This window comes from Oryctolagus cuniculus, chromosome 1 (assembly GCF_051225735.1).
Source record: "Oryctolagus cuniculus isolate XC-2025 breed Fujian yellow rabbit chromosome 1, ASM5122573v1, whole genome shotgun sequence".
In the NCBI taxonomy this organism is placed as follows: Eukaryota; Metazoa; Chordata; class Mammalia; order Lagomorpha; family Leporidae; genus Oryctolagus; species Oryctolagus cuniculus.
The window spans coordinates 118,667,170-118,688,423 of NC_142867.1; the positions used below are offsets into that span (position 1 = coordinate 118,667,170).

At 48.3% G+C, this 21,254-nt stretch overlaps 1 protein-coding gene across 6 annotated transcripts in view; it reads left to right on the forward strand.

The window, feature by feature from the left end:
- Nucleotides 1–21,254, forward strand: part of PKNOX2 (PBX/knotted 1 homeobox 2) — a 274,561-nt gene that overhangs the window by 162,406 nt on the left and 90,901 nt on the right. For 2 of the 6 annotated variants that reach the window (XM_008259803.5, XM_089335261.1), the window contains exon 3: nt 10,422–10,525. The exons of the other annotated variants lie outside the window; for them this stretch is intronic. The gene's annotated coding sequence lies outside the window, so the exon portion shown is untranslated. The remainder of the gene's footprint in view (nt 1–10,421; nt 10,526–21,254) is intronic. 6 annotated transcript variants of the gene reach the window in all.

Here is a 21,254-nt window from a genome sequence, read left to right on the forward strand (position 1 = left end):
GAAAATTGCAATTTCCCCTGGAAGGCATGGAGGGGACATCAGAGCCACTGGACTGTTTTGCAAGTGAGTGTGTCCTCAGGGCGCTGCATCCATCTGACTTGGAATCTCTTAGCTTCTGACTATACATGGGCCTGACTGCGACCAAGCCATGAACCAGAATCCGTGCCTTTGTGTGTCTGCTTCTGGGATTATTTGTTCATGTGTGTGTGTTGTCACTGCTGCCTTTGTGACTGCGTGTAGATCAATGTGTGTTTCTTTAAAAAAAATTTTCTCATTTCCTGCATAAATTACTCCATGTAAAAGGCCATCCGGAGCTCAGTTCCTAGCATCCATTTTCAATAAAGCAATATTATCAGAGCCTGGTCCCAAAACTAGTCCCAGGAGAGGCTTTTCCTAGATTCTTTGTCAAACGAAATGTCACCGACTCACCAAATGATGAGAAGAATTCTTCTTGTTTATTTCCCCAGCGAGGCAGAACAGAAGCAGCGCAGCCTCTTGACATCTTTTCCCTGCCTGGGTGAGCAGGTGGGCAGGTGCCAAGGAGGCCACAGTAAAACCCTGGGCCTGGCTCTTTCACTTTACCCCATAACTAGCTTTGTAATTTTAAGCAAATCACTTAACTTTTCTAACTTCAGTTTCCCCTGTTTTTAAATGGGACTAATAATACCTACTTTATAGTGTTGTTGTAAGGATTAAATAGCAAATGGGATAATATAGTTCTTTGTAAAGGAGACAAGCGTAGGGTATGTAACACATTCTGTATACACCACACACACACACACACACACACTTTTATTTACTCCTCCATCCAACAAATACTTATTGAATACATACTATGTACAAGGTACATATTGGGCTCTGGGGAGATACGTTGGCTTGAGATTCCATTTACGGTTTTATCATCTAGTGGGTAGACAGACTGATCACAGACAATCCCAGTTTGGTGGGACAAGTGCTAATAGAACTGTGCACAGGCTGCTCTAAGCTAATGGAGTGATCCTTGTGGCAGACTTACATAAGATGGAGTGGACCACAGTGAGACGACTTGGAGGCTCCTGCCGAGCTAAGTTATAGCAGTGGAGATGGGAGGAGAAGAGGGTAGCTCAAATGTGGGGAGCAACCCGGACTGGACTGAGTTACTGGAATTAAGACTTATTCTATGCATCTGCTCTCCCACAATATGGCGCTGGGAGAGGAGAAAACAGCTTCTACGCAGCTGCCTCTTGCCAACTTGAGTGCTGACCTCCAGGAGCTGATCCTGCTCCTGATTGGAGGAGAGCAGCGTACTCGGCGTGTGGGCAACCGAGTTGGGATTGGCGGAGGAGGACTATAAAGGAGGAGAGAGACGGCATGCACCAGGAACATCTAAGGGGAACACCTGTGCAGCCCCCGAGAGAGCCGGCCGGCGGTGTGCCGCTCCCCCGCGGAAGTGGGGAATGTGGCAGGGGGAACTGCCCTTCCACGGAGGTGGAAGGGACAGTAGCCAACCCGGGAAGAACCAGCAGCAAACCCGGGGAGGGCCGAGCAGATGAAAGAACAGCGCAGGGTCCTGTGTCGTTCCTCCACGAAGACGGGGAGCGACACTCAAAGACTGGTTAGAGTCTATCCAGGTGCACTTACCTTTGCCTGCTTCTGGAGAGAGCTTCTGGTGCTGGGAAGGCATCCTCAGAACCCAGTGGCCACATCAGGAAGGGAGTAGGAACTCAGAGCTGGGAGACTCTGGCCAGTGGAGAAAGAAGTGAGAGGAGAGGAGTAGAAGAAGGAGTCTGGGCTGAGCTTAGGGTAGAAGCAGGCAAGGATTTTTAGGGATTTTCAATGTCAAGTCTTCTGATGGGGCTGAATGTTTCCCCAAGAAAGAAAATCCCACTGAGCAAGTTCAGGGACTTCTTCAAAGCTGTGGGCGGGACTTCGCTGAGTTAAGAGGGATGTTTGCTTTCTATAACAGACTCCCAACTCAAGCCTGTTTCTTCAGATAGAGCACTCGTGCCCGGTCACATCTTCCCATACCACCTGCTTGACATTCTTGCTCTTCCTTTAATAAGCACACACTGAGCCTAGCGCAAGGCCAGAGCTGGACGCACAAAGTGAAGAATGAGAAATCCTTGCTCTCTGGCAGCTCAGAGTTTAATGGGAAGGACACACAGAGGAACAGATAGCACTAAATCGAGTGAGGCAACCTGGAGTTCACGGCTAAGACCTTTGGACTTATCTTAGAGACACTGTTCCAATTATTAGGGGAGCAGAAAGGAGCAATGACTAACCCTGTGTGGGGATAATGACCTTGAGAGAAAACTGAATCTTGAAGGGTGAGTAGGCTTTAGCTAAATGAGATCAAAACAACTAGCATTACTATCGTTATCATTCATGACATCAGTCACCATTTATCAAAGACTTCATCTATGTCTCAGCTCAGCCCTTTACTACCTGCTAAGCACATCACATGTGAGTTGTAATACCATAAGATCCTATGAAACACCCTGTGGGCTGGGTATGATTGTACCCATTTTGCAGAAGTAGGAAAGCCATACACAGTCACACAGTGAGGAAGAGGGAGACCTATTGTACGAATCCAAGCTTATCTGACTTCTATGTCTTCTCTACTCTGCTGTACTCTCTCTCCCACATTGACTAAATATTAGTACAGGAAGCAAATGAAATAATCCAGAGATCAGTCAAAATATCTCAATTTAGGGACACATTGAAAAATAGAGAGTTGGCATGCCTTTGGCAATGAATAACTAAATAGGCACGCTGTCAACTGCACTGATCCAGCATTGATCTGACATAATATTTTCCAGCAATGGTTTCCTTCCATGCTACACAAATGACACTTTTGATTATATCCATGGCAAAGCACTAACCTAGATATGTATGACAGGAATAAGAGAAATATAAGACACAACCTCAACAGTTTGTGATGCCACTCAGGAGACTTTGATGAATACAAATGCATACATTCACAACATACAGCAAGAGCAGGGGGTGTAGATATAAGAGGCTGATTTCATCCAGAAGTAGAAAGGTAGGCTTTGAGCTGGCCTTTGTAGGTTGGACAGCACCTGGGTGTAGAGAGGAAAGGGGAGTGTGATGGCCTGGGCAAGGGGACAGGGACCAGGGACAGGATGTGCACTTAGAGGTGGGGCAGCAGCAGCCTGATCTGACTGTAGAAAAGGATCAGATTTGAAAATAGCAGGGGTTTAGGGCAGAGGGGTAAGCTCTAGCTGATTATAGAAATCAAGAATGGAGGTTAAGTGAGGCAGGCATTATGGTGCAGCGGGTTAAGCCATTAGGCAGCAGACAGTGGCCCCAGTACTTGGGCCCCTGCCACTCAAGTGGAAGACCAGGATGAAGCTCCCGGTTCCTGGCTACAGCCTGGCTCTGCTCTGGCCATTGCAACCATTTGGGGAATGAACCAGTGAATGAAAGATTTCTCTCTCCCTCTCTTTCTCCCTCTGTCACCCTGCTATTCAGATAAATAGATCATTAAAACACTAATAATAGAGGTTAAGAAATTTGGATTTGGTCTCCATAGGTCTTGGTAAGCCATTACAGACTTTTGAGCAGGGCAAAATAAAAAATGGTATAAACAAATCTAAGTTATTTTACCTTTCGGGGCCAGCACTATTAAGCTACCACCTGCAACACCGGCATCCCATAAAGGTGACAGTTTGAGCTGCTCCACTTCTGATCCAGCTCCCTGCTAATGCACCTGGGAAAGCAGTGGAAATGGCCCAAGTGCTTGAGCCTCTGCCATCCACATGGGAGACTGGGATGGAACTGCTGGCTTCAGCCTGGCCTAGCCCTGCCCATTGTGGCCGTTTGGGGAATGAACCAGTGGATGGAAGATCTCTCTGTCTCTGTCTTTCTCTCTGTCACTCCCTCTCTCTCTGCAGCCTGACTTTCAAGTAAATAAATAAATATATTTTTTAAAAATTATGTTAGTTTCCAAGGAGCCCCATCTGGTCTTTTGGAGATCGACCTCTGTGCTCTGGTGAAATCTGAGGCCTTCTCTGGGCGGTCAGTGGAATTCAACAAGGGCTGCTCAAGAGTCCTCAGAGAACAGGATAGGAGCTGTCACAGTGCCAGGCTCAGCCCCTTGTTTGCAGACAACAACGATGACATCAGTGATAAGGATGCTGAGGAAACAGAATCCAGCCTAGTGGAGGATTTTGTCCAACCTCCCAGAGAAAAACTGTAGCCCAGCTGCCATGCCTCTTTAGGCTCCTCCCACCTCCCTCCCCCCTAAAGATAGTCAGGACTGCCTGCCTTTGGGGGGATGCTGGAGGGTGGAAGGTCCTCATAGGCAGACCTCACTTATATGTCCACACTTAGAGACAAATAGGCCATGGTGGGCTCCAGTGTGAGACAGACTCTTCCAAAGCTCTTGGGCCAATCAGGACAAAAACCTTGGTGGGTTTTGCCCCTGAGTTAGACACCAAGTAGGGCAACTTCACCCAGAACAAGGGACAGGCCTTGGGTTTAGGCCTCTGGCCAGAAAGTCGAGAGACTCATTCTTCACTTCTGTCCCACTCATCTGTAGAATGGGCTGGTGCAGGTTGAGTGGCAAGTGAGGGTATTCTCTGAGGAAGTCAGCCCCTTGCCATCAGAGGGTACTCAGGTTTAATGAACTTGGATGAGCAGGGAGGGGCCTGTTCAGAGCTAAAGAGTTAGGGGTAGGCTGCTCCGTTTCTTGGAGAGATGAAGGGGAAAAGGAGCTTTAATGACAATCTGAAATTTCTGCCTCCTTCCTTGCATGTTGAAACTCCTGGGGCATCAGATCATGTGGACCTGGTCTCTGTATGTCCCCCTGTCTGCCTCCGAGGCCTGGCCCTGCCTATCAAGTTATATGTTCGTTGGATTTAAGTCCAGCCCTGGGACCAGGCAACATTGCTGCAGGAGGCCTGTCAGTCTCTGAATGGTCATGGAAGGCACAGAGAAGGGATCTCTGCCCACCTTCTAGAAAGGTACCCCCTAACTCCTCCTCCAGGGCAAGGCAGGGGAGGGTGTGGAGGGCCCGGCAGCTCCCAGAGGCAGGCTGGGAGTTAACAAAATGGCCACCCGTCCTGTGACAGTCTCCCTTGTCCTGCCAGCCTCTCTGGCTGCTTCTCCTTCTCCTCGGGGCTCTCTGACCATGAGTGGCCCTGGCCATGCTCAGAGGCATCGCTAGAAGGGACAGAAAGAAGACTACAGGCCATGTGTCTGCCCGAAGCGTTCTCAAGGCTGTTGGGAAACAAGCAGAAGCAGGCAGCTGTCAGGGGTGGGAAGAAGAACTGTGTGTGCATGGCAGCCCCAAAGCAGTGCCCCATGTGGACATGGAAGTGTTGCCTCTGATCATCCTTCCTTGCTCCAGTGTGTTTTACTGATCCCAGAATAGAGAGCGGCTCAGCCTCTCTTCCCCAGTACCAGTGTGACTTCTCTGAACACTTCCACTCTTCCACTTCCATGCCGACTCAGGGCCAGGGACTGGCAGAGGTACATGCAGCCAGAGCAGGCTGGGAAGCGTGTGCCTACAGCAGGACACTGGAGAGAGAAAGGACACAGTGAGAGACAGAGGCTGAAGGACATGCCATGGTGACGTGGGCAGGGGACAGGGACATGGAGCTCCTCTGACCCCACAGGCTGTGGCAGAGGAGGGGATGGTGAGGCCGGCGGCCAGAAGCAGCATCCTTACCTGCACTGCAGGCACGATTATTTCCTGTCTATCTTCCGCATTCACTGTGAGCACAGAAAAAACTGGCTCATCTTTGGATGCCCAGCCCCCAGCATGTAGTAGGTTCTTGTTGTTGTTGTTGTTGTTGTTTTAAGTATTTTATTTATTTATTTGAAAGGCAGAGTGACAGGGGTGGGAGGGGGAGAGAGGGAGAGAGGGAGAGAGGGAGAGAGGGAGAGAGGGAGAGAGGGAGAGAGAGAGAGAGAGAGAGAGAGAGATCTTCCATCTGCTGGTTCATGCTCCCAAATTGCTGCGATAGCCAAGGCTGGACCAGGCTGAAGCCAGGAACCCAGACCTCCATCTGAGTCTCCCATGTGGGTGGCAGTGGCCCGAGCACGTGGGTCCTCTTCACGTGGGTCAGAAGTAGAGCAGCTGGGACTCAAGGTGGTGCATGTGTTAGATTCTTAATACGTTTGCATGGGGCTCTGATGGTACTTCAAAAATTCATGAACAATGGAATTAAAAGATAAACTTGTTTGGGTGCAAAACATTTTGAAATTATGTATACGAGGGATTTTCAAAAGATTCAGAGAAAATGTGTATTATGAAAAAACTACACATGGATTTTTTTTATTTTTTAATCTTTTTTTGCTAAGTCGCCTTCAGTATCCAGAAAACAAGACAAAGGAGATCAACATTAGCTAAGCTCCCGAGAAAGCCCACCCTGCTCCTCAGGGCACATTTACCCACCTTCTCCTTCAGGGGGCCCTGCGTCGACTTAGCACCTCGGACAGAAAGCGCTGTTTTTGGACTGGTGGGAAATACAAGAGCAAGTGGGGCGGGGGGGGGGAGTTGGAAAAACTAAGGGTGTGGCGGTGAAGGACATAACACTTTTCCACTTCTATAAAATGGGATCACTTGGCAAGGGTGAAAAAAGGAAATAAAGATCTCTCGGACTTTACTGCCAATAGGATGTAAATGGGTACAACTTTCCTCCAAGTAATTTGTAAAACTTCCTTAAAGTGGACATACCTCTGGACTTGGCAATTCCAGAAGTAGAAAATTATCCTGGAGAAATGACCAAATCAGGAGTAAAATTTAGCTACAAAAGTGATCATCATGGGGTGGGCAATGTGGTACAGTGGTTCAAGCCACTGCTTGAGATGCCTGTATGCTGTGTTGGAGAGCCGGTTTGAGGCCCAACTCCCCTGCTTATGATCCAGCTTCCTGCTAATAAACACTCTGGGAGGCAGAAGATGGTGGCCCAAGTACTTGGGAACCTGCCACCCATATCAGAGACCCAGATGGGTTTCCTGGTTCCTGGCATTGGTCTGACACAGCCCTAGTTATTGTGGGCATTTTGGGAGTGAACCAGGTGTAAAACTTCTCTCTCTCTCTCTCTCTCTCTTTCTGTCATGTTGCCTTTCAAATAAATAAACTAAAATAAAACTTTTAAAAAGAATGGTCATTATTTGTAACAATAATAACTGGAAATAATCTAAACAACCAATGCTAAAAACCTAAGAGATTATAAAACATCCATAAATGCAATGCCACATAGGCATTAAAATTATAGTGTGGATTTCCCTTACACCAAGGGTTAAATGCAGAAGACGAGTTACTGAACAGTATAAATATATGGTACTATGTTACTCTAAATATACTTATTATCAACTGTGGCTATTTTCATATGGTAGGATTACAACTGTCACAACTTTTCTGCTCCTATTAATCTATTTTCTACATTAAGCAGGCATTTTTTGTGAGAGTAATAGAAATTATTATATTAAGATACTTATTTCTAAAGGTTGTGCTAAGAGTTAAAGAAGAAGGGCTGGCATTGTGACTCAGCGAGTTAATCCACCATCTGCAGCACCATTGTCCCAGGTGGGAGTGCTGGTTCAAGTCCCAGAGGCCCTCTTCCTCCTCCTCCCCTTCCCCTTCCTCTTCCCCTTCTCTTTCTCCTTTTCCTTCTCCTTCTTCTTTAAACATTGGAAGGCAGAGGTACAGAGAGGCAGAGGCAGAGGCAGAGGCAAAGAGAGAAGTCTTCCATCTGCTGGTTCACTCCCCAAATGGCCACAACGGCCAGAACTGGGCCAATCCGAGGTCAGGATCCTGGAGCTTCTTCCAGGTCTCCCACATGGGCGCAGGGGCCCAAGCGCTTAGGCCTTCTTCCACTGCTTTCCCAGGCCATAACAGAGAACTAGGTCACAAATGGTGCAGCCAAGACTCAAACCTGCACCCCTATGGGATGCCAGCACCACAGGCAGCAGCTTTACTTGTTACACCAGAGGGCCAGCCCCTGCCCTGTTTCTGATCCAGCTTCTTGTTAATGTGCCTGAGAAGGCAGCAGATGATGATCCAAGTACTTAGGCAGCTGCCAACCACGTGGGAGACCAAGGTGGAGTTTGGGTTCCTGGCTTTGGCCTGGCCCAGCCCTGGCCATTGCAGCCTTATGGGGGGTAAACCAGCAGATGGAAGATCTTTCTCTCTCTGCCTTTCAAATGAATAAATAACGAGTTAAAGAAGATATTACCCGTGACATTGCTTTGTAAACTGAAAAACTGTAAGTGCAGAATTTCTGTCTAGGAGGAGATTATAGTTTGGCAAGAGATCTGATGAGAGAGATGTAAGATATAACTATGGCCTGAGACAGAATGCCACAAGAACTTTCAGAGATTGACAGCTGCACATTACTTGGAAACACAGAGGAGTGAAAATCACCTCTGGCTGCAGAGGGAGGAGCTGGAAGATCTGAGTTGAACACTGAAGAACGATTAGGGTCTTGCCCAGTAGGAATCTAGAAGTGCGGCACTGAGAGGTGTTTGGGTGGAGGGCAAAGAGCCCCGGGATGTTTGTGGAAACCAGGCAGCTGGGGCGCATCTACAGACACCCAGAAGGCTGTACTTGGTATTGTGCAATCAACACGCATCTGCCTTCTATGAGAAAGCAGTCATTGAGGAGCCTTGAGAAGGGTCGTGGAGGGCCTGGAGGCACTCACTGTGTGCTGACAGTGCTTGCGTGTGCTGGGTCCTCCGTGGGTGTGGGTGAAGTCACCTGCCCCCGTGGGGATGCGGAGGGGCTGAGGCAGTCATGGCCAAGGAGGACGTCTTCTAGGTTTTGCTACTGGCAATGGAAAAGAGAAAAACAATCTATCCCTACTGGAGCGGGATGAGAAGAGGGTAGCCAAGCGGGGAGTGGGAATGAAGTGGGCTTGGAGGACGAGGAATCACGCATCTCCCAGGTTTGCTACTTACATGGCCAGAGAACTGGGCATTGTCCCAGAGTCCACAGACAAGGCTCCGTGCAGGAGGAGCAGGGTAAGGGAATGAAACTGGGGTAATTTGGTGCTGCTAATGTCCTCTCTCTCAGGTGGTCCTGATCTCTCGGATGCTCCTCGTGGCTGCCCCAGGCAGGACAGGGGGTGTGGGGTGGGGACCAGTGCTGGGGGGGCTGCAAGTGTGTTTCAGTTTCCCTCATCTCACTTTCGGAGGCGTCTGTGGTGTGGAGAAGGGAAGGGGTTTTGTTTCAATCCAGAGAGCTTTCGTTAGTGGAGACCCGTGAACCACACTGCCTGCTCTTGGAGCTTCTCTCTTTTCATTCCACCTTCCTGGTGCGCCTTGGCCTCTCCTCTCCTGCAACTGGGAATTTGAACCACCCCCCCCCCCAACATCACCACCACCACTTAGGATTAGGATGCTGGCTGCTATCTCTCTTTCATCCTCACCTCCCAGCTATGCACACACACACATGCACACATGTATACGCACACACATCCACAAACACACATAGTGGGAAAGTCTTGCCATCCAGGCAAAAGTCTCCATTGCCTTTTCCCCTCTGCAGCTTCCAGCCAGGGCCACAACTCAGCTCCTCCTTTTGTCATGTCACCAGTTAATTACATTCTTGGCTGAGGTGCAAATGTGTTTTTACAGGGAGACTAAGATGGTGTTAACTAGGAAGGAAAAGTTGATGCTACACATGCATTTCCCTCTGGTGTGGGGCTGGGGATCTTAGCTGAAGATGCACCCACAATGCTCCCCAAGGGGAACTCAGACCCCAGAGCTGTCCCACTCCCTGACCTTCCATCCTGGCTCCAAGTTAGCAACCAAGCCACTGGGGGAAATTGATGGGGCTGTGTGGGCATTGTCAAGCCAGTCCTGTGACAGTGCTGACAAGCCACCTCCAAGTGCAGACACCTTGGTCTGATTCAGATATTGAGAAACCAAGTGAATTCACTTAAATCTAAAAATAGAGAAATAAGACACACAGCCAAAGCTATCGGTAGGCCACAGGTTGCCCCCACTGCTGATTGCTACTTTTGGTCCAGGCCCCTCCCTGACTCTTCCTCCCTGCCCTCCTCAGGCACCTCCTTGCCTCTTCCCCACTCCAGCCATCCTGGGCATTTGAACCTCATTTGAATACCTGGAAAAGCTGCAGCCGCTACCCCTTCCTTTTGATTCTCCTACAGTCTTAAGACAAGGTGTCTGTGGTGGTCTGGAGATCACTCCCAGAGACCTGCCCACGCCTGGTGTCCAGAAGCCAGCCAGCCCTCGACACTGGGCCTCCAACTGTGACAAGGGCCTGGGCTCTGAAACACCCTCCACTCTCAGGAGAGACAGGTGAATGCTAACTGCAGAAGAAATGTCTGCCGAGGAGATAGAATCTACCCTTTGGGCATGGAACACATCCTGGGGGGGGAGTGAATGGAGCCCAGACTCCCCTGCGCTCCGGTGGCCCCTGCTGAGAGCGGCTCTGCCCTTGTCCGCAGGTGCTCTGGCTTTCACTGACAGGAAGCTTTTCTGACCCAGCTGGAAGTGAGAAGAGGGGAGTCTCCTGGGGACCATCCCAGAAGCTGCCGGGATCACCCCCACAGTAAGACATGCTTCTCTGTTCTTTAACACCTAAACACCCTAGGCAGACTGTCCCTTTTGAAAGTCTCTAGAAACAGTTCACAACCTGCAAAATGCCATATTATTTCTTTTTTGTCCTTCTGATACCTCCTTGGCTCTTTTATTTTTTTTTTTAAGGTTTATTTTTTATTTGGAAGTCAGAGTTACAGAAAGGCAGAGGTAGGGAGATAGAGAGGTCTTCCATCCGCTGCTTCACTCCCCAAATGGCCACAACGGCCAAAGTGGTGCCGATCCGAAGCCAGGAACCATGAGCTTCTTCCAGGTCTCTCATGCAGGTGCAGGAGCCCAAGGACTTGGGCCATCCTCCACTGCTTTCCCAGGCTATCCAGAGAGCTGGATTGGAAGTATAGCAGCCAGGACTTGAACCGGCGCTCATATGGGATGCTGGCACTGCAGGCGGTGGATTTACCCACTTCACCACAGCACCAGCCCCCTCCTTGGCTCTTGAGGACAAGAGCAAGGCCACTGTTGGCACAGATGGATGGGGTGTTGCTTACATTCATGATGGTGATAACATTGTCCCAGTTCTCTGGAGCAAGCGTTCTCACCAAAGAATTTCCCAGGACTATTGGTGGAAAATGCAGAGCCTGGACCCACAGGTCTGGTTCTGGGAGTTGGGGTTAAGCTCCAGGAATCTCTACCCTAAGTGTTTTTGGTGAATACTGGGGATGCTGCATCCGCAGTTTCTAATAAACCCTAAGAAATAATTCTTCAGATCATAGAAAGCATTTTGAATAGAGACTCTCATTTAATCCTCTTATCAGATAGGGTTCCTTTTTTTTAAATCCCCTTAAGTAACTTCGTGATCTCACAGATGTAAGTATCAGTACAGGCAGGGATTAAGAAATCCAGTTATCCAAAACAACTCCTTGTTCTTCCCAGTGTGCTATGATAAGGACCGGGTCTGCTCTGGTGAGATTGGGATCCCACGCTGAAGGACTGGGATTTTGTAAGTTTTCCTGATGTCCTAGGGCCACCGTGACATTGCAGGCCAGCAGGCTTCATTTTGAGGGCAGTGATCAATGCCAAGTTCCTCATTGAAGCTAGTTTCACTGGAGAAAGGGAAAGGAAGAGAGTTAACCATGAAGGTGACCCTGGGCCCTGCTTCCCAAGCCAAAGATAGCAGAACCCCAGTCTAAGAATGGCAGAACTGCTGCAGTGAGGGTCCTGTTCTTTCCCTGCAAGCTCTCTCCGTGGGGGGTAGCTGATGCAAAGGCATCTTTAGGGGGTCACAACGTCACTGAAGAGTGGGGTGGGTGATGCCCATCTGGGGACAGGTTGACTGTCTTCCCAACGGGAGCAAGAGTAAATGATGTCGAAGGGAGTTCGTGGCAGACAACGGCTGTGGGCGAGGGCCTGCAGACATGGGGGAGAGTGACACAGGAAGCAGAGACAAGAGTTATATACCCACTGAGCTAGTGCGAGGGTGCTGCTGTTTGAGCCCCCGGCTGGCTCTGGGACCAGACACAGAACTGAGGCCTTTCCTGTTGAACTGCCCAGTGGAGGTTGGTTTTGCTGCAGGTGCTGGAGTCTAAACAGGCCTAGGAGAATGGACGTGTCCCCGCCTCACCTTCCTGGTAGAATACAGGGAAATGGGTGACCAACTGCTAAGTCCTGGGCTGTCCTAGACAGTGGAAGGTTTCCATGGGTGAAATGCAAGTGACCTCAAATTTCACCCTGACCTTTCTCCCACTTCACTCCCTCAACACACAGCGCGGATCACTAAACTGTCTCGCCAGGTAACTGACAGTGTGGCCTGTTCTGGTGACTAAAAACGGTTGACACTATTGCTTGGATGGCTGTAATTGACAAGGACAATTTTTGCAGCTAATGCTGGAAGTGTGGCAATCAGAGAAGCCGCCAGCTGTCTCACTTAAATTCTTAGCTCTCTCGCTCTCTTTTTTTAAAATCGTTTTGCTTACATAATCCACCCCCTTTTTATTTTCTAATTCTCTCCTTGCAAAGCTGGCACCAGAGGGGAAGGGCTGGGGTGGAGGGGGTAGCAATTACACATCAGTTTGGGGAGCATTTACATTTTGCAATTACAATTTAAAAATAAGTCCCGTTAATGATCTCCACGTGTAAACGACAAACCCTAACCGGCTTTCGCACTCTCCTGGGCCTGCCTGTATCCCTGAAGCCAAAGGCTTCGGCGAAGACAAAGCTACCCGGGGCATCACAGGAGGAGGCTGGGGCGCTGGCTCCGATCTGAGGAGCAGCCAGGGAAATGCGTGTGCCTTTGAGGTCGCTAAAGGACAGAGATGGGGCTGAGGACCCGGAAGCCAAGAATTCTGGACTCCAGCTTCTCTCCTCCTCCCTGCTGTCATGCCTGGTCCTAGCCCAGCTCCTGCCGAGCCCTGGCACAGTGGATGTCTCTGTCTTCAGGAGGCAGCAGCAAGGCTGAGGGCCACAGAGAAAGGGAGCCCTGACTGCTGATGACCTCTGAGGTGGGAAATCCCTAGGTTCCAGTTCCTCAAGAGCCAGCTAGTGTAGCTGAGTGTTCATGGGTTGGATTATGAGCTCTGTTTGGAAAAGATGGTTTTCCACTGATCAGTCAGCCCTCTGATTGCTAGAGGAAGCTCTGGCTTACAGATCCACATGGACTCAGAGCATGGCTCTGCGGTTTGCACATTAGGCTGCTTAGGTTTTCTGACCGCTGTCTCTGTGTCTTTGGGAGCATCCTACTTACCTCATGGGGCTTCTGTGAGGATTAGATGAGAGAAAATGCAAGAAGGGGCCTCACGCAATGTCTAGGACATTGGAAACACTCAGAAATGTGTCACCTTTCCACGGGCCTCCCCAGAAGCCCCCACGTGCTTCCTCCCCTCTCCTCATACTGAAGTCACTGCTTCCCAGGTACTGTGGACACAGAGGAAGGGTGAGTGGCTCTGATTTCTCCAGGTCTCCCCATTGCTCGGCCTCCTGGGCAGCTGCTGAGTGGGCCTCCACCCCCATCTCCCCATGCCTTTTCCTGTAGACGTGGCCACAGGCTTTCCGTCCAGCCTCTGACTTTTCTCCCTGAGTCTGGTTTTTTGTATTTTGTGTTTTGGTAGATTTTGTAGATATTCCCATAATAATACATGGAATTTTTCTTTATATTGATTAAGCTTGGTTTTTTGTTTTTTGACAGATAGAGTTAGACAGTGAGAGAGAGAGACAGAGAGAAAGGTCTTCCTTTTTCCGTTGGTTCACCCCCCCACCAAATGACCACTATGACCAGAGCTACGCCAATCTGAAGCTAGGAGCCAGTGCTTCCTCCTGGTCTCCCATGCGGGTGCAGGGCCCAAGCACTTGGGCCATCCTCCACTGCCTTCCCAGGCCACAGCAGAGAGCTGGACTGGAAGAGGGGCAACCAGGACAGAACCAGCACCCCAACCAGGACCAGAACCCGTGGTGCTGGTGCCACAGGCAGAGGATTAGCCTAGTGAGCTGTGGCGCCGGCCGAGTCTGGTTTCTAACAAGGCCTGTTCCCTCTTCTCTGGACCCTAACTCAGCTGGGTAGCCTTTTCTTGGCCACTGCCCCTCTCTGGGCCCCACATGTGTTCCTTATCAGTGAACAAGAGCTGCCTAAGGAACTTTTTCTCCTGCTGTCCTGTGGTCCTCAGAGTCTCATCTCCCACCTGCTCCCCATCCAGGTGTCACGTGGAAAGTTGTTGGCCTCATGTGCAGCCTTGCTTGGGCGGATCTTTGTCTTAGAGTCCAGAACCTACAATGAAAACTTGAAACATGCACAAAATAGCTCTTCCCTACTGCAGAAAGAGAGCTGCATCTCACAAGGACCTGGGAGAGGGGACTGCAGCCAGGGAGCTTCTGAAGGGCAGGGTGACGGCCTACTGGCTGTGGTGGTGAACACATTTTATTTTTTTAAAGATTTATTTGTTTGATTGGCAGAGTTACAGACTGAGACAGGGAGAGACAGAGAGATCTTCCATCTGCTGGTTTACTCCCCAGATGGTTGCAGTCGCCACAGCTGGGCCAATCCATAGCCAGGAGCTTCTTCCGGGTCTCCCACGTAGGTGCAGGGGCCCAAGGACGTGGACCATCTTCTACTGCTTTCCCAGGCCATAGCAGAAAGCAGGAGCAGAAGAGGAGCAGCTGAGATTTGAACCTGCACCCATATGGGACGCCAGCACTGCAGGCGGAGGCTTAACCTACTATGCATGCCACAGTGCTGACCCTGGTGTTTAACACATTTAAATATGATATTTTTAAAACTATCCTAAAAACTTGTTTTTTTTTTTTTTTGACCTAAGTATGTGATGAACTACTTTCCAGGTCAAAATAAGTAGATTGACTCCATTATTTTCTTTATTTAAAAAAAAAAATTTTTATTTTATTTATTTGAAGGACAGAGCTGCAGAGAGAGGTAGAGACAGGGAGAGAGAGAGGTCTTCCTTCCGCTGATTCATTCCCCAGATGGTCACAATGGCCACAGCTGGGACGATCCGAAGCCAGGAGCTTCTTCTGGGTCTCCCATGCTAGCAGAGGAGCCCAAGGACTTGGGCCATCTTCTACTGATTTCCTAGGTCATAGCAGAGAGCTGGATCAGAAGTGGAGCATCTGGGACAAGAGCTGGTGCCCATATGGGATGCCAGAGCTTCAGGCCAGGGCTTTAACCTGCTGCCCCAGACTCCATTATTTTCAATTACTACAGAGTTTTCTATTAAATACATATTGAAATGATGCTTTCATTATTTTTAAGTTAAAAGTAAAGTATGTGTGAGAGAAAACACAAACAGTATAAAAGATATAAAATGAAAGATCTGCCTTCCATCCCTAATCTTCACCCACAAGGCTTGTGGTCCAGGGAAAACCACATAAATGCCTTCTGATTTTAGTTATCTGGTGGCAAACATTTTTTATACTAAGTAATACACTTGAGTCTCAGTTTATCTATTTATCTATTAACTCCCTAAAGTGAAAGTAGAGGAAATTAGCACACATTCTCCCTCTTCCAACTGGTGTGAGTTTGATAGTTTTTTATCAAACTGTATTTTATAGTATCCTTATTATATATTATTACTATAATCTATATTATATGTTAATAGTGTCATTATATTATATAATTTTATTTTAATATATAAATTTATATTATTATATAAACTAATGTATTAATAACAATTAATGGTATGTTAACTATAATCATATATAATACATAAGCTAATATGTATTATATTAATAATAATCAATACATAATATATACCATAAACTAATATTAATTTAAATTTACTATATAGGTATAATATATTAAAATATATATTATATATTATATATATATTATATATAAATATATATATTTATATATATATAAAATATATATTATATATATTTAACTATATTAAAATATAGTTATATATTTTAATATATAAAATAGACTAGTAATGCTATTAATATGTTAATATATTATATTAATAGTATATGATTATATTATATATTATATTATAGTGATGTGTTAATAGTGTTACTATAGTCTATTTTATATATTACCATATAATATAGATTATAATAACTGTATAATATATAGTAATATATTTATTTAAAATAAAAATATAGTAATATATTTATTTAAAATGAATAGATATAATATTATAAATCTTCATGTAAAATAGTAAATAATGTATTATGCTAAATAATATATAACATACATATTTTATAGGGTATATCACTATGTATGCTATATAATACTATATGCTATGTAATAAATTTACAAGAGGCATTCAACAGTTCAATGAAAAATTCAGTTAAAAGATTAACATGTGGGGTAGACATTTGGCCTAGCAGATAAGATGCCTGAATCCCATATCAAAGTTCCTGGCTTCAGTTCCCAGCTCTAGCTTCTGATTCCAGCTTCACACCACTGTAGACCCTGGAACACAGCAGGTTATGGCTCAAATAGTTGGGTCCCTGTCACCCATTCTGGAGACCTGGCTTTAGCCTCTTCCTGGCCACAGCAGTGGCAGGCATTACGGAAATGAACCTGCAGATGGGAGCTCTCTGTCTGCTGACTCTCTCTGTAACACTGTCTCTTAAATAAATAAATTGTTTTTAAAAATTAAAAGCCATGAAGTTTCCATGAATTGCTTGAAGCCCCCTCATATAGAATATTATAATATAGTATATAGCATTATATAATCATATTTTATATATAATACTATAAAGTATACTATGTAATACTAGCTTAACATATAGTACATATTATACTATGTAATACCATATAATACAGTATATAGTGTTACATATTTTACATAGTATATAGTATTGTATGTAGTGCTATATATTATATATGACAGAGTATACTATACACTATTAGATATTACATATATACTATACAGATATATGATGCTACATATTCTATAGTATATTGAGTATAATAATAGTACATTGCTGTTTTTCCATTGCTAAGATTTAGACGATGCATACTCTGTTAATAGCTACAGTCGTCTCTACATTCTGACTATAGATGGAAATATATTAAAGTGTTAAACCCACAACCCTGAACTAAACAGTGGGCAATGTGACTGTGGAAAAGGAAACTGAATCTGTAGTTACTGCTTGGCTGCCGCAAAAGAACCTCCTGGGCGTCGTGGGGCGATGCCAGCCCCTCAGCTTCCCTCCATCCCTTCCCCTCTGCAGGGTCATGCTGAGCGGCTGCTGTCCTGTGTATGTGGTGTCCACTTCCTGGGATCGCTTTGCTCTGCCGGAATGTGTGTGGGAAATAAACTGTGGTTCCCACGTCTCCCACTGACTTTATCTTCACATTCGATCTGTGCCTGACTGAGCTCAGAATCCCGGGTTCCACGCCTTTTTCTCTTGGGTTTTGATGGCTTCCGCTGTCTTGTTTCCAAGCTGGTAATGAGGAGCCTAGGACACTTGGGTTTTCTTTTCCCGTTAAAGTTGTTTCTTGCTTTATTTCCTCTCGCGGCCTCAGTTTTCTCCCTCTGGAGCTTCCACTGCCCAGCCTACTGCCTGGCACATAGTAGGTGCCAATAAATTATTAGTGCGCTTGTGATGCCTTGGACCTTGGTTCCAGAAAGGACTCCATGCTCAACCTGCCCTGAACTTGGCCCGGTGTCCTCAGCTGGGCAGAGAGCAAGTCAGACGTCCTAGTCAGAAGGAGCTCAGTCCCAAAGTTCAAGTCCTCCCTGCTCTAGAAATGGGGAAGTAGTCACTTTCTGAAGGCTGAAGGTGCAGCACAGCCATTGCCACTGCCTCCTGCTGTTCGTGTGAGCCCATCTCTCCAGCACTCTACCTTCCCGATAACTCTGTGAGGGCCTCCGTCCCTCTTAGCCTCCCCGCACCCACCCCTGCTCCCCAGCCTTTCTCAGCACACAGCACACCTGGCCCCTGCTAGCGAGACAAGCCCTCACCATGGCTAGCGTCTCAGGAAATGACATCCTTTCCTTATTTTTATGAACTCCAGGACAGAGACAAGCAGGCTGCTCTTAGTGCAGAGCTCTGAGCAGAAACAGCCAAGTCCTAAAAAGAGCTGCTCCACGGCCGGCGCTGCGGCTCACTAGGCTAATCCTCTGCCTGCAGCGCCGGCACACCCAGTTCTAGTCCTGGTTGGGGCGCTGGGTTCTGTCCCAGTTGCCCCTCTTCCAGGCCAGCTCTGCTGTGGCCCGGGAGTGCAGTGGAGGATGGCCCAAGTGCTTGGGCCCTGCACCCCATGGGAGACCAGGAGAAGCACCTGGCTCCTGGCTTTGGATCAGCGCGGTGTGCCAGCCACAGAGCGCTGGCCGCAGCAGCCATTGGAGGGTGAACCAACGGAAAAAGGAAGACCTTTCTCTTTGTCTCTCTCTCTCTCTCTCACTGTCCACTCTGCCTGTCGGGGAAAAAAAAAAAAAAACTGCTCCACTTCCAATCCAGTCTCTGGCTCTACATCTGTAACTGTCTTTCAAATAAATAAATACATGAGAGAGAGAGAAAGATAGACCCAAAAGCACCCACAGTCAGCAGGGATCTGGCCCAAGTTCCAGCAAACTGGTGCCCTACTGGAGTCACCTGGGATGGGGATCCTGCCTACTCCTCCTTCCCACCCTGGAGACCAGCTCTGGGAGCAGACGTCCCCCAGCAGATGTGGCCTGGTTGCTCAGATCAACCTGCTCTGGACAGAACCTCTAGATCTGGGAGTCAAGGCATGCTATTCCTTTTCCCAGGGCAGGCCTGACCCTGCAAGACCTGGATTAACAAGGGCTCTGTTCCCAGGAGATTAGTGTCTATTCCAAGTTGGAGCATTCTAATTGGTCCCCGAGGGCCAGAGTCCATTGTGCCAAGCTGTCTTCTCCTCTTTTCCCAACCCCTGGTCCTCGCCCTGGTGCAAGAAAGGGGTCCAGCTTACTGGAGAGAGGAGTGGGGACAGTGGAGGAACAGTCTTGAACTTCAGATCCACAAAGATTGTGTGCTGAAGGCAGGACTCTCTCTGCAGAGCCCAGAATGACAGGAAATGAGCTGTTGCTGTAAGAGGCGGCAGTAGGGTTCAGTGTGAGTGCTGCCAGTGTCAGGGACCTGCTACTAAAAGGAAATGCCCCTACTTTGTGTCTCAGGTGCCACCGAGAAGGCCAGAGGATACAAAAGCTTTTCCTATTAGAAGTGAGAGAACCATGGGCCACTCTCCCAGGCTGGAGGTGAAGGGGACAGGGATGGGCAGGGCACACACAGGAGCCAGTGGGAGGTAGAACACAGTCCGGGTGGCCTGTCCTGCTGTCTAGTTGCCTCCTGTGTTGGAGGCCCTGAGTCACAAGCCCAGTGCGAGCCTAAGGAGGTGTCCTCTCTGGCCGCCTGCACAGACAGCTGCCTGGACTGCCCCTGGGCTGAGAGAGGAAGGAGATCTGGAGAGGAAAGCGTGCAGGAAGGGGAGCGAGCCAGGACTCAGGGAGGCAGGACGGGGACGGAGATGTTCCCGAAGCACCGGGCGTCCCAACTTGAAAAAATGAATACTGCCCAAAGGACAGTCTTCCCAGAGACACCGCCCAGTGTGCCTTCGCCAGAAGCGAGGGCTGATCAGTTGCACTCCAGAGCAGGGCTACAGCTGTGGGGTCTTTGAAAAGCCATGGATTGGGAAGGGTAGGACAGCCAAGGGGGACGGTCACGGAGCCAGCTGACTGTGCGCTCTGGTCCACCTCTGCCCCCTGGCCCTGCAGGGCCCCTCAGCCAGGCTGACAAGAAGGAGACACTGCAGGAATTCTAGGCAAGGTGGTCAGGCCTGGCCCCAGTGCGCTGGGACAAGAACAGGCATGCATTGTCAAACCTACTGCCTACATTCCCAGAGGCCTGCTCCCAGACAGCCAAAACACAGGCTCAGACGCCCAGTAACATTTGCTTTAAAAAATAAATTTTTTTATTTATCTGAAAAGCAGAGCTACAGAGAGAGAGAGAGAGAGAGAGAGAGAGATCTTCCACCGGCTGGTTCTCTCCCAAATGACCACAGTGGCCAGGGCCAGGAGTTAGGAGGTTCATCTGGGTCTCCCATGTGGGTAGCAGGGGCCCAAGCATTTGGGCCGACCTCTGCTGTTTTTCCAGGCACATTAGCAGGGAGCTGGATTGGAGTGGAGCAACTGAGGATCGAACCAATGCCCATATAGGATGCTGGCATTGCAGGCTGTGCCACATGCGGCCCCTAATATAGTCCTCACCACGTATTTCCATCCTCTCGTGTTGGTTCTTTAAGCTTGGCCCTTCCCTCTCTCACTGAACACAAGTCCCCTGGGTCTGCCGGCAGAGACTCACCATCTGCCAGCACCCAGCACACCTGAGGGTTTCCCTCTCTGTCTCTCCTCTATTTGGATCATGAGACCCCTGCTTCTTTTTTCTTTTTCTTTAAGGTTTTATTTATTTATTCAAAAGACAGAGTTACAGAGAGGCAGAGCGAGTAAGAGAGAGAGAGAGAGGGAGAGAGAGAGAGAGAGAGGTCTTCCATCCACTGGTTCACTCCCCAAATGGCCACAATGGCTGGAGCTGGGCCGATCTGAAGCCAGAAGCCAAGAGTTCTTCCAGGTCTCTCATGTGGGTACAGAAGCCCAAGTACTTTGGCCACCCTCCACTGCTTTCCCAGGCCATAGTGGAGAGCTGGATCGGAAGTGGAGCAGCCGGGAGTTGAACCAGCACCCACAAGGGATGCCGCCATTGTAGGTGGCCACTTTACCCGCTACGCCACAGTGCCAGCCCCATGACCCCTACTTATTGCTATCAGCACTTCCACTTTTCCATGTCCCACTCAGTCTGTTTTTATAAAATAACAAGAGTAGAATGCAATAAAGTATTTAAATACATTTGGAGAAACACTGTGCTACCAGGACAGGACCAACCAAAAGCAACTGTTGCTGTGTAGGTAGCTCCATGTGGAAGGCAGAAGGTGCATGTGTACCTATGAGAGCCCAACAAAGAACAAACAGCAATTGGTGGTGTCAACATGACATCATTCTTTTTTAAGATTTATTTTATTTGAAAGTCAAGATTACAGAGAGAGGGAGAGACAGAGAGGTTTTCCATCTGCTGGTTCATTCCCCAAATGGCTGCAACAGCCAGAGCTGGGCCAGACCAAAGCTAAGAGCCAGGAGCTTCTTCCAGGTCTCCCATGTAGGTACAGGAGCCCAAGCACTTGGGCCATTTCCCCTGCTTTCCCAGGAAGGCCATTTCCCTCTGCTTTCCCCCTGCATTAGCAGGAAGCTGGACCAGAAGTGGAGCAGCTGGGA